Source organism: Equus caballus, chromosome 23 (assembly GCF_041296265.1).
Source record: "Equus caballus isolate H_3958 breed thoroughbred chromosome 23, TB-T2T, whole genome shotgun sequence".
NCBI lineage: Eukaryota > Metazoa > Chordata > Mammalia > Perissodactyla > Equidae > Equus > Equus caballus.
Window position 1 is genome coordinate 29,602,321 of NC_091706.1, and position 12,357 is coordinate 29,614,677.

At 36.3% G+C, this 12,357-nt stretch overlaps 1 long non-coding RNA gene across 1 annotated transcript in view; it reads right to left on the reverse strand.

Annotated features, from left to right (window-relative positions):
- LOC138920403 (uncharacterized) overlaps nucleotides 1-11,074 on the reverse strand; it is a 45,995-nt gene extending 34,921 nt beyond the window's left edge. Inside the window, exon 1 of the long non-coding RNA XR_011431523.1 lies at nucleotides 10,961-11,074. This is a non-coding gene — a long non-coding RNA (uncharacterized lncRNA). The remainder of the gene's footprint in view (nucleotides 1-10,960) is intronic.
- Nucleotides 11,075-12,357: the final 1,283 nt, after the last annotated feature.

The following is a 12,357-nucleotide window of genomic DNA, read 5'->3' on the forward strand; positions in this document are numbered from 1 at the left end:
GAAAAAATATGACAGCTGATTTTGGATGGAAAAGAGGATTTCTCTGTGGAAAATGTTCAGGTTCTCCACATAAGACATACGGAAAATCACAGAGTGAGAAATAAATAAGCAGGATCGGAAGCAGTTTAATTAATTCTAGCCTTAAATCTTCATCTAATGCTCTTGCTTTATTCTGTAACCTGTACATTTACTCCGTAATAACTGATTCTGTAATATTGGATTATGACCTTTACTTTTGTGAAAGGTTCTTTCTGCTTTCTTACTATTTCTAGCTTTTATGTAACATTTTAAACTATAGATAGCTTAGATAAAAAATAGTTTAGTAAAGAAAACTTCAGAACTCAACATTTCATTACATTGGAGTTCAGGTAAAGATAGTTACTGGAATGTATGAGTTTTTGTGAATGTCCAATTTAGTACACAAAATAGTAAAGGAATATTAGCAGCCTTTCTACTTAAAACTCTATCAGTAATATACAAAATTGACATAGTGCCAATAAAAATTAGCTCTCCTGATGAGAATTTGTTATTCACATTGTACACCCTACAGTGAACTAAGAGATTTATTTCTTAATAACATGTTCAGGACCCTGGCCAACAACTGACTTGATGTTTGCATTTTGTGCATGTTTTTCTTTGGTCCTTCTTAAGGCCCCACCCTGATGAGCCAGTTGTAGCAAGCCCAGCATTCGTATTCAGAATACGTTCTGCCTCTTGCTCACGAAAGCAGCTTACTGTGCTCATGACACTTGAAATACCGTCCACAATTCAGATACTTTCAAAAGGTAATTCCAGGATGATACTCCCTGTGTTTCCGCATATGTCCTGCTATATGCTCAGAGAAGACTCATCTTCACATCAATCATGTGTCATATGACATAGCACAGGAGATTTCCTGGAAGCTTTCTTAGCTGCATTTCGCCTCTGCTTGAAAGTATGCAGAAATATAAGCCAGTGACTACACTGTTAAGGAAAAAAATCTGCCAGTGACCCATCAGAAATTTCCAAATCTTCTTTGAAAGTGATGAACTCATAGTAGATTGGTTGGGTTTTTTTTCTTTCCCAAAACTATTTCCTTAAAAAGAAATACAGGATTTCCTAAAGTTTGGTTCTTAAAAATCATTCTTCTATTAAGCCCAGAATCTTTAGAAATTGTAAGTTAGTTTCCTTTTGCAGTCATCATCTTGATGATTTTTTAAAAAAATCTACAATCTGGGGCCAGCCCCATGGCCGAGTGGTTAAGTTCATGCCCTCCACTTCGGCGGCCCAGGGTTTTGCCGGTTTGAACCCTGGGTGTGGACATGGCACCGCTCATGAGGCCATGCTGAGGTGGCATCTCACATGCCACAACTAGAAGGACCCACAACTAAAAATACACAACTATGTACGGGGGGGCTTTGGGGAGAAAAAGGAAAAATAAAATCTTAAAAAAAATCTACAATCAGTAGTTTGAGGATGATGAAAATCGAATAATTTATTTTTTGCTCTTCAATAATTAGCAAGATCTTTAAGATGGAATTTTTTAATACTTCCCCTAAATTGTATCACTCATGTCATTGACGTGAGCAAAGTATTTTACATCACAAAATTTTCTAAATTTTTAGAAAGATGAATAAAACATGAATTCTCAGCCGGCTGGGTGGTGTAGCTGTTAAGTTCGCTCGTTTCGATTCTTGGCCGCCTGGGGTTCGCCAGTTCGAATCCTGGGTGCGGACATGGCACCGCTTGGCAAGCCATGCTGTGGTAGGCATCCCACGTATAAAGTAGAGGAAGATACGCATGGATGTTAGCTCAGGGCCAGTCTTCCTCAGCAAAAAGAGGAGGATTGGCAGTACTTAGCTCAAGGCTAATCTTCCTCAAAAAAAAAAAAAATTCTCAGCAATAGTATCATCAATTATTTAAATACCTCTCAGATACACAGTGGCAGAGTGTTTAGAAGTTCATTTAGTTGGATTACTCTCCTATACATGTGAGATCAGAGTAAACCAGGATATCTATATATTTGATTTAGTTCATGCTTTGGCATTTTTCTGGTTGGTTTATTTCAAGGACAGAATAATGGCATTTTGTATTACATTTGCTGTAATCAATAGAAGTTATTCTTGGAAATTTTGTAGGGGTTATAACTTATTTGAAACCAAAAATACGAAGAAAGTTATCTGGAGAGTCAGCTTACTTATGTGTTTTTCTGAAGAACTCTCAGAAAATTGGAACATAAGCATTTATTCATAGTCAATGATTTCAGTGAATAGAAGCAAAGAAATAAAGAAGATTTCGACATAGGAACTGAAGGGTAAAAGGTAATCCAAGGATGAAAGAATTTCAGATACTAAGTCAAAGGCAATTATGAAAAACTGTAGAGTTCAAGAACAATCAACCCAGAGAAAAGATCTTGAATGGACAAAAAGTAGGCACGCATGAGGCCTTTGCATCTCATTCCGTCATTATGAAGACAACGAGTAAATCAAACTGTCTCATTGTTTCATCACCTAGCTTTGTTTCAACTGTCAGGTATGAAAAATTACTGAGAGGGACAAAAGTTTCAAAAAGAAAGAAAACTTTGAAAAGTATGAATATATCCTGAGTGCTAACTCCAGAAGAGCTGGTTTTTCAAGATTCATATGGGAAATTGAATAATGATGTAGTAGTTAGAAACGAGTCCTTTTGAGGTTCCCATACCCTCCCACAAAGAGGGAAAAAAGTGGATGCCTGTGATTCTATCTACTCTGAGGTTAGGAATATAGATACAGGAGTTTACTGGGTGACTTTTCAGTATTAAAAGGTGGATGTAGATAGCTTCATAGTCACTAAAGTCCTCACATTCCAGTCTCAGTTTTGGATTTTATTATCAATCTATAATTTTGCTTTCTATAATGTTTTGTCAATCTATAGTTTAGAATTTTAGATAATTTTATGTCTCTAAATGTCTAAGCTAAGGTGGGAACCAAGGTCTGCGCTCAAAGAAGGTAAAAGATCTGGATTCTAGTCGTGACTCCCTTATTCACTAATCACTGACTTTTGCTAAATCTCAGCTTCATTGAGTTTCAGTTTTGAAATATGTACAATGATAATATCACATGCCCTACCTTTCCCACAGTACAATTGTGAGGATGGAATAAATGTATGTGAGAAAGTCTTGAAAGCACTAAAGTGTTAAATCAATAGAAAGTTTCATCCTTGACAGATGTAGCAGATGAGATTTCATTTCTATCTCTTTGATTTAAAAGACTTTATAGTTACACGTTTGAGAAGAAAATGTTATGCACTTTTTAATGTCCCTGCCTTTGGGGTAGTTTTGTCCCAGCTCAAGAATCAGGCAGTCAGAAGATAAAGTTCCAGATGGTCAATGATATACTTTGTTGGCACAGTGACATAATTCTTGGCATAAAGACAACTTCGTCATGTATACTCAAAAGTAAGCCTAAATTTATATATATTCCATTCAACCGAGTAGTTTGGAGCACTCCTTGTTTGATATATCTTATAAGTATAGTGAATTAATAATAGATAACTTTCTAGTTTTAGTAAGTACAGTTGTAATGTTGTATTTTCTAAATAAAATGGCCTTAAATTAAATAAACCACCAGGAGTCAGCTGGTCAACTATAAATAAACACCATCACATCATTAGACCTATCTTCCTGAATCAATATTTGCCTTATTCTTCTCGGAAAAGTCTACACAATGTTGTTCAGCGAAGGGCCAATGAAACTGCTATGCAGGCATCAGAGTAAAATGAACATAATGTGGTAACCGTGGTTTCCTGTAATCCAGTTCAAGTAGCAGAGGCCACCATTCCAATGTGTTTAAACTTTTCCAAATGAAATGCTGTCAAATACTCTTGGTCAAAAATAGTGAGAAAATATAAGTTACTGCCATCGAAGCACCTTGACATCGTGTAAATCTTACACACACACACGCCATTTCTCTGTAATACATCAGAACAGAACCGATTCAGTTTTATAACTTAAATAATCAAAACTTGTTAATTATGTAAAACTACAGCAGAGTGGATCACTCAGTGTAAGAAAATTAGAGAATGAGAGCTACTTATTCTCTGCAAGTTACCAGGGACAGGCACGGGGCTGCTGACATCCCACTCTAGCCTCCTTGGTTTCCATTTGCACTTTTGAGGAAAGTTCGTGTGCCTCAGGGATCTCAATATGTGCCTGAGCATACACTAGAGGGTTGGATCTGTTGAGTTTCAGTCTTAAACCACAAGGAGTCAGCTGGTCAGCCATAAACACAATCACCTCGTTACCTTGCCACCTGCTCACTGAGGCACAACGCCCTGTAAAGTTTTATGTTTCAGAGTTTCAGAGTCATGGGTACATAAAGACTGTTGATTGATAGTAGACATACTTTATATCAGCAGAAATTATTAGAAATATATGGAGTTTTAAAAACAAAATCAAATGCACACTTCAGTTTTAAGGACATTTGTTCCAGCTAGAGCATTAAAGAAACAAAGAGTGTTAATTCAGGTTTGCCATGATGGACTGAATTTCCTCCTTACTCATTCGATTTCTAATAGCTCTGCACTGGTTCCACATAAAGTATTTATTTACTCAGGCACTGATCCAAGTCAGGAAGGTTTTAACAGCGCTTCTTTTATCTTTGATTCTCTTAGTTGGCTTCACCCTTCGTATGCTCCTCTCCAGCCTCCCCACCTCCCAGTCCCATCTTTTAAAATTATGCCCAAATAATATTTATTTTTCCTTACAATGAAATCATTTTAAATACCATTCTGGTCACTCCAAATTTTGTTAGTTAATGACATGTCAACAATAGGTTATTAAACAAGAAAGCCATTTTTCATTATGTTATCATATCATTAATTAACAGTGAAGGATTTCATTTTATGATGAAGAAAGGGATTAAAAAAGAATGTTAGAATGCAGAAACTGAAACTAGAATTGATTTCACAGATACAAATTTTTCCACATCTGTTGCTCAATCACAGGACCTGTGTTGTATTATGTGACAGTCAGTATCGGCTCACCTTTTTCCGTCCAAGCACTGCTAGTAGATTTCCTTTGGGCTACTGTAAGAGAATATTATCTGCTTCCCAATCACGGAGGATAAACCAGATTGCCCTGTCTGATTACTTATTATTAAAAAGTTCCTTGGACCAATGAGCTCATTCTAATATAGAGATACCTCATAATTCATTATTCATTTAACAAAAATTTATTAGTGCCTACTATGTGTCGGGCGCTGTACTAGGAAATGGAACTAATAAGGAATAAATCAAAGAATTTGATTTGTTTGGGGAGATGGATATCAAACACACAATTACATAGATAACCATACAAATAACTATATATTTACGCCAAATTCATTCAAAAGAAGTTCAGTGCAATCCTCCTCTTAAGTCATAATTATAGTTTTCTAATTTTTTTCTTCTAATTCTGAATGGGTATATGTGTATAACAGCTCAAACATCTACTGTGCATTAAGCTCACTTCTAGGTGGTGGGTAGATATGTCATTTGTAGTCCCAAACAAACTGACTTGCTTTCAATATTGTCACTTAATTCACTTTTCCTTTAGGATAAAAACATGTCTGAAGTTCTGTGAGCCTCATCTGATTTTTATCAACAGAAAAATAAAGATGGTAATAATTTATAACAGGATTTTTTTAAGGTTTAAATTAAAGAGGCATTAAAAACACAGTGGATTCTCTAGAGGAGTTTCTAAGACTATGGAAACATTAAGTACTAATATAAACAAGGCTATGATTGATTGCTCACAGGACTGCATTAGATAGTCAAGGAGTATATACTGTAGGTTGCAGCTGGACTTTGAAGAACGCAAAGATTTAGGAAAAGAAAAGGGGAGTGTCTTTACTGGGAACCGGATGAGCAAATGTGCTAGAGTAGGAACCAAGATTACTTGGGAAATGGTAGAAAAATTGGTCTTTTTAGGCTGAGGATACATGTGAAGCTGAGGACATAGGATGGGAGATGGAGAGGCAAGTCATCAGGGCCTTAGCGCTTAACTGTGGGATAAAAAGGGAAAAGCAAAATAAAATAAAACAAAAATAATATTTAACCATTTCATTATCTTCCCATTTTTAGGTCTCTTTAGACATTAAAGCAAGACGTGAAATGCATATTTTTACTTTATAAAAATGTGTTCTGTGTTTTCCTCAGAAATGATATTAAGGGAAAGAGTTTCTCCCTGAACCTGCAAGATAAAATTTCTTTGAAGGATAAATCCAGAACCAGGACAAGAACAGGCTCTTAATGAACATGGAAATTGCTTAAACTGGTCATTTAGAAATAGGAATGATTTTATTATTTCACTATACATATTTTTATATGTATGCTCAGCACTGATGGAATATGTATGATATATATACACATATACACGTATCTATTTTCTTTCACAGAGTTCTACCTGAAACCATCATTTTCCTTTATAAATAGTGTAATTATCTTCTATGAATATGTATGAAAGAGGGCCACTACTTCAGGCATCAAAAAAGCAACATGGGGGTCCAGCCTGGTGGCATAGTGGTTACGTTTGTGTGCTCCGCTATGGTGGCCCACGGTTTGCAGGTTCAGATCCACAGTGCAGACCTGTCACCACTTGTCAAGCCAAGCTGTGGCAGTGTCCCACATAAAATAGAGAAAGATTGGCACAGATCTTAGCTCAGTGATAATCTTCCTCAAGCAGAAAGAGAAAGATTGGCAACAGATGTTAGCTCAGGGTCAACCTTCCTCACACACACACACACACACAAAAAGCAACATGAAAAGATCAACCATCAGGAGAAAAAGAAGATTTTAAAATGAGAGATGTTGCTTAATCTTCTTAGCAATTTATAAAAAGAAAAAAAGCAAAGTGCTAATCTTCATAAAAAGATTATTTTCTTTTTTTATGAAAATATCTTCTTTATTTCTTGAAACAAAATAAAAGTTTTTGATTTTGTTTTTATTTTAAAGAAAACCTAAATTTAATACTGCACACCAAGCTTCCAAAGCTTTGGACAATTGCTTTCTATTCTCCAGGAGCTAAATCCAACCTTCTTCTGGAGCGATCAATGACGAATATATTATTTAGAGTTATAACTATAAAACAATTTGAATTAGTCCCTTTGGTAAATACACCATTGGCTTAAGTGTGGATTCTAAAAACTCATCTGAACATAAATTTCAGATTCCATAAGAAAAGTAATGCTTTTCCTAAGTGTAAAATGATAGACATTCCTAAGTACTCTGTCTCCATCATTAGGATGGATCTTCTAGAATTGGACGTAGATTGTAAACCTTAATTGGGTATTTCTCCGCTCTGACTACAAATGGACCTCCAAGCTAAGCAGTAAACTGGCAGAGATTGGGGGAGTTACAAACCAGTCATAAAATTTCTAACAAAGAGCATGCTTTTAATAAGCTCTCATTATCCCAAATTTGCTACCTTTGAGTTCTATGTACATCTTTTGGAAGGTCATGAAAATTCAGTTCTAATCTTTGTTTTATTTCTGTCTATACCTATGCAACAAAGCATACTTTATTCGAAGTCAATCAATCTCTAGCCTGAAGGCTGTTTTATGTTGCATTGAGCTGAGCTAAGAAAGTACAAGGCAGTCAACCATGATAAAATGGGAAGAATTATGTAATGGGGCTTTGCAAATAATGATGTATTATGTAAGTGAAAAAGATTGTGATCAGAGTAAAAAAATGAAAGAACAATGAAAAGATCATGTTGATGGTAACACACTGATAGAGACTATATTTGCTCCATCTTCACACTATTTCACTAAAATAAAGAACAAATGAGATGAAGTTCTATGACAATTGCAAAAAGAAGATAGGCCTTATTTACATGTTTTCTAATATTGTCACGTTATAGCTGTTCATGACAAGTAGTTGCAGAATTTATACCACTTTTGCAAAAACATCGGATGCATAAAGCTTTAAACCAATTAACTTTGATGACAGAATAATAATGAGATATTTATACTGAAAGTGGGATTTGATTTTTTTTTTTCAGATTAAGTCAGTACCAAAAGAAGAATTTATTCCATGTCTCTTGTTACATGATAGGAGCAAAGTACAGAAATTTAACATACTTTTTAAATTCCATAGTACCCATAAATCACTGTATAAACCATAAAACACTTTTCAGCTATACCAAGTGGAAAATAAAGGCAATAACTTTTAGACACGAGGTTAAAGATTTTAAACCTTTCCAGACAATGGAAGCGGAGGTACCGAGGAAGACAGTGGATTGCATTCCTGAAAGAATGCTGTGAACATTTGTTATTTTGTCTAAGCAGCATCCCTCCTGATGCTTAGAACAACTCTATCTTCTTTTGGGTGAAACCAACCAACTGATTCTAGTAAAGTCTTCCAATCATAGCACATCAACTCTCTGTCTATGGTGGACTGTTTTAGGTATAGGCCAGGGATCTAAACTAGGCGATCAGAACACTTTTCTAGGATTTTTCTCCTCCATAACAGTGGAAGAAACAATGCTTCTCTGGTAGAGAAGCAGTGAGAAGTGTGAAGGACAGGAATGTTGGTTGACACGTTTCCTACCATTAGGAGAAAAAATAATTTGATTAATGCAGAGATAAGAGAAAGAGAAAGAAATTTCTGACAACACTCAAATTCCTAGTTCTGTGTCTGATCTATACTTCAGTTATATAATACAGCCCAGTATCTTTCTCGTGCACTTTCCCCTTCTGACTAAGCTTCTTGGAGTTCAACTTCTGCACTAGCAATCCTGACTAATTCAGGGGACTTATGTTTAAAAACACTAATCAACAATACCACAGATATTATTTATATTAAGGCGAGATTAATTAAGTTGTAAAATGATGACAAGCTAGTTGAAACACTTCCCTTGCCCCTAGTGCTGTTTTCCCCTGGTGAATTGCTGAGCATCCTGTGATGCTTACCTTCCCAAGATCTTCCCTCTCTGTCTTGAGTCTATTCCTCTATCCTTCTCCCCAGTAAAGCCTACTTGCCATTCGCTGGCCCACTGCGAGAACTCAGTAAGTATTAGTAATTCCCTATTACCGTCCATCCTGTACTGGTCCTTTACATAGAACTTAATAGTCTGGCCTCTTACCACTCTATTGTTGAGAACAACTATAGTGGCTTTAGTTGATTTGTCTTCTGATTCTCCTCTTGTGTGCTCCTGCTTTTATTGGCCCATGTACGACAAGTTATTCCTCCTGAATTTGACTTTCACCCTTGGACACAATGCTGATAATGGCTTTTTCAAGGTCTTCTGTTCCCCTAGTCCTTTACTGACCTACGCTACGGAGAGGTAGATGACTTCTTCACAGCATGTCCACAAGGGGCAGAGAATTGAATTTAGATACCTTCAAAGGTTGAACCATTATTGCCTTATGTTATCAAGCTACTTTAGTTTGTTTTTCAAATTGAAGACGTTGGCTGTGCTTATAAGAGGGTGACTAGCTATCAATCTTCCGTTTATGATCCGTTGGCTGCAATCACATCAAAAGGCAAAAATACAATTTTGAAGTCTGCCTTATTTATGAGTAGACCATTTGGAAATTCCATAGAGAGAAAAAGAGTAAGCTTTCTTTTCAGAGCGGATTCTCTGAGATAATGCAACAGCTTGTGTCTTTAAAATGTAAATTCTGTGGGGGTGATAGATTTTTTTTGCCTTGTTTTTCACCGAGTCCCCAGTACCTGGAAGAGCACCTAGCACATGTGATTGCTAACACCTTTTGGAGAACTAACACATAGAGACTGGGTAGAGCTGAATCTTTTGCTAAATAATTGAATAAATGTCTGATTTTGTGTGTATATTCTCCTGTAGTTTGCAGAGTGGCCAATGTCGCCGTGGACAATTTGGGTATGAATAAGAATGTGCCCTGAAGAAATTTAGTCTAGTAAGGGAGACAATATAAAATAGTTACACTGAAAATTCAAGTGAAATGATTCTGTATTCAAGATCCAACCAATGTGCTGTTTGCTTCCCAGAGAAGCAGCACATCTTTCTATAGAGATTTGAAGTTGCGCCTGGCTTTTGAGCTGGGTCTTAAAATATGATTTCAACAGAGAGAAGCTCCAAGTCAGAGAATGCCTTGCCCTAGAAAGAAGTCTTATAGTCATTTCTGAGCCTCCATGAGACCAGCAGAAATAAAAAATAATATATTTCAGTAGCTGAAATAACTTGAGTGTAATTTATTAAGCACTGCAGTGTCTTCAGGACACAAGTATTTTAAGGAGTTCTGAGTGCCAGTCCATGGGGGAAAAATGTGGCTTTTCTACCACTTCTCCTTAAAGTGAAATGAGTAATTTGAAAAAAGCTTCTTCTGTTTGTTTTTTGTTTTTTTTTAAAGTTCATGTTCCAGTTTTAAGCATCTGCCATGTTAAAGTCGAACTGCCTATTAAAGAAAAATACAGGTATTTCAAGGAAAGGAACGGTACGATTTTCCCACTACTCAGGTTCTGACAGGACTGCAAACCTCCCTCCCCTACCCCCCACTCTGGGGCAAATTTTAAAGCCATGATTCATCAAACCACAGTTAGACATCCTGAACTTTGCTGACTCCTTCTGCAAAACAAGTTTGTTCACAAAATGGCTTCTTCGTTCATTTTCTTAGAAGCTCTCTTTTAAGATAGTGACATTCACCATGCAATAGTTTTCTTCAATGCATTGCTTGCTTTCACAAAACCTCATCTATAGAGTTTTTAGAAATATCTCCTAGCGATATTAAACTTAGTACATTCAAGCTACATAGAAATGTAACTTGGATGTTTCAGTTTGAAGGAAGTTTAGGAGACACTGCATTTTGAGAAGTCCCTGAGGCTGTTCTTCTGAGCTGTGTTTCATTTCCATATTGCAAATATCAAATGCTCTAAAGAATATTTGCCTAACCCATCATTTCTAATCCCAGGGAGTTTTTCTTTGCTCCCTCTTCACCCAACTAAGCCTTTATTCTCTTTACACATAGAGTGCTTTAAGCAAATTTACCTGTGTCCACAGCAAATATGCCTCAGCTCCAGGCAGCTGACTTCTTGTTCACCCAGATGGAAATTAAACTGAAATGTGCATATTGCAAGCACCTGCCACAGCCTCTTAAAAATGCAGAACCTTAACCAAGCAACAGGATATAGTTTCAAACAGAAAGAAGAGCTGCTGCTGAAGCTTGGGATCTTTAATTCTCTGGATTGTCCACTGTAAACCCATTAGTGAAAATTTAAATTTCTTGGGGTTCTTTAGAACCTGGCTATCACATGTGGAATTTAGAATTGTTTCTTTTTCAAATTTTGCTTATTTTTAGTTTCTTCAAAAGACTCCTGGTTATATAGCAGATTTAGAGAAAATGTTAGAATTTGCATGTTTGGCTTTGAGCTTAAAGATGATCTTGGTTATAAAAAGTGTACAGCTTTCTCCCCCTTTTTTATCTTATATTTTGATGCTTATTTTATGTTAGTTTCATGACCTTCCATACTTGTATGGAAGTATAAAAAACAGAAAATATCTAAAAAATTAAGAGAATGATTATTATATACTAGCTAGCTACACAGCAGTCACTTCCAACATTTTTGTACAACGATAGCATTGCAAGACATTTGCATCATTCAGTTACTAAAATTGGTCTCAAATCCCATGCCATCATTATGCATGTAGAAAAAATGTGATGTGTTGTTGCAGAGCTCAAGCATTGTCTGTTACTCTTAAACCATAGTCATATCTGTCTTGCAGTAGGAAAGTGAAATAGGTTGTTCCAGGGCATTGTCAAAATCAGAGATAACTATACATTCTAGACCAGATATTTTTAAAATTCTTCATAATAATCAATACTTCAGGACATCAAGAGACAAACATCAGCCAAAGGGTTATTTTACTGTCTACCGCTTATTTGTCCAAAATAGCGCAAACGAAATTTATCTTTATTCTCCATTGGCGAGAGAAATTTCTTCTCCAACTGCAAGAAGTTCTGGCCCTTGTGTTCTTGGGGGTGCACGCCAAGGGATTTGCTGATGATCTTTAGCTACAATTCTGCAGGTATGACAGGGGACCTGCTTCATGAGAGAGGCATGCTGACCTATTGCTTCCCCTAAGACCATGGAAATGTGTAGTCCCAACTCTATTAAATCATGGAGGGAGGGTCAATGGAGAGGAATAAATAGGAATAAGGAGGCAAGGAGGAACATCTTTCAGAAAGGGAAAGATTTCTCACAAGAATCTGTCATACATTACATCTTTTCTCGATTATATGTATAAATTATCTCTGGAAACTGGGCCCACGAATTTAGTGGGAATTCTAAAAATCGCAGCCAACACTCACAATTTGCTAATCCATTTAATTCTCTACAAGGAAAAAATATTAATTGTGTATGGAGTGTTAGCGGGATTTTAAGCCT